General features: G+C 62.3%; 3 non-coding genes across 3 annotated transcripts; 1 reads left to right on the top strand and 2 right to left on the bottom strand.

Annotated features, from left to right (window-relative positions):
• Positions 1 to 16: 16 nt before the first annotated feature.
• Positions 17 to 88, bottom strand: TRNAA-UGC. The gene has a single exon. It is a non-coding gene; the product is annotated as a tRNA-Ala (tRNA).
• A 277-nt stretch (positions 89 to 365) lies between these two features.
• TRNAP-CGG lies at positions 366 to 437 on the bottom strand. Its single transcript has one exon. It is a non-coding gene; the product is annotated as a tRNA-Pro (tRNA).
• A 250-nt stretch (positions 438 to 687) lies between these two features.
• Positions 688 to 759, top strand: TRNAA-UGC. The gene has a single exon. It is a non-coding gene; the product is annotated as a tRNA-Ala (tRNA).
• The last annotated feature ends 60 nt before the right edge of the window (positions 760 to 819 follow it).

Below are 819 nucleotides of genomic sequence, written 5' to 3'. Positions count from 1 at the left end.
TGGGATGAAAAGGACATGGAGATGCTGGGGGTTGAACCCAGGGCCTCTTACATGCAAAGCAAGCGCTCTCCCGCTGAGCTACATCCCCTGTACATGGATGGGAGTGGGGGCCTGGGCAAGTCCCCTCAGCCCCCCCCGCTGCCCCACTGCCCACAGCTCACCCTGCTCAGCCCCCAGGGCCCTGACTCCAAAAACAGACCCTCAGGGCACACACTGCCAGCTCTCGGGGGTCCATCCTGCCCACAGGGACACACCCAGCCAGGACGTGGCACCGACACCTCTGTGCTGGGCACCACTGCCCTCATCATGCCCTGGTCATGCCAGGGTCCCACGCTCCAGCCAAGGAAGGTGGGTGCCCAAAAGAAGGGCTCGTCCAGGAGTTGAACCCGGGACCTCTCGCACCCGAAGCGAGAATCATACCCCTAGACCAACGAGCCAGGGTGTGCTGCAGCCCAATGCACCCCCAGCATCTGCACCCCGCAGTTTTGGGGGTTCGTGAGGGTGGCTGATGCTGCCTTTTGCCCCTGGCACAGCCTGGAGCAGGGAAGTCCATCTTACTGTGCTCAAGATGTGGGGCCGGTGTTTGGAGGTGGCCACAGCGCATAACTGCCCTGGTCCAAGTGGCCGTGGGGGCAGCTGGACCACGGGGGTCAGCAGGGACCCCCGGCACAGTCCCATCCATGCATAGGGGATGTAGCTCAGCGGGAGAGCGCTTGCTTTGCATGTAAGAGGCCCTGGGTTCAACCCCCAGCATCTCCATGTCCTTTTCCTCCCAAAACCTGTTGTCTCCCTGGGCATTGCTAGAGGATGCTTCCCTTT

The sequence above is a fragment of the Fulmarus glacialis genome, unplaced genomic scaffold (assembly GCF_000690835.1).
Source record: "Fulmarus glacialis isolate BGI_N327 unplaced genomic scaffold, ASM69083v1 scaffold27957, whole genome shotgun sequence".
NCBI lineage: Eukaryota > Metazoa > Chordata > Aves > Procellariiformes > Procellariidae > Fulmarus > Fulmarus glacialis.
Note: the sequence above shows the minus strand (reverse complement) of the source record. Positions and strands in the feature narration are given on the sequence as shown.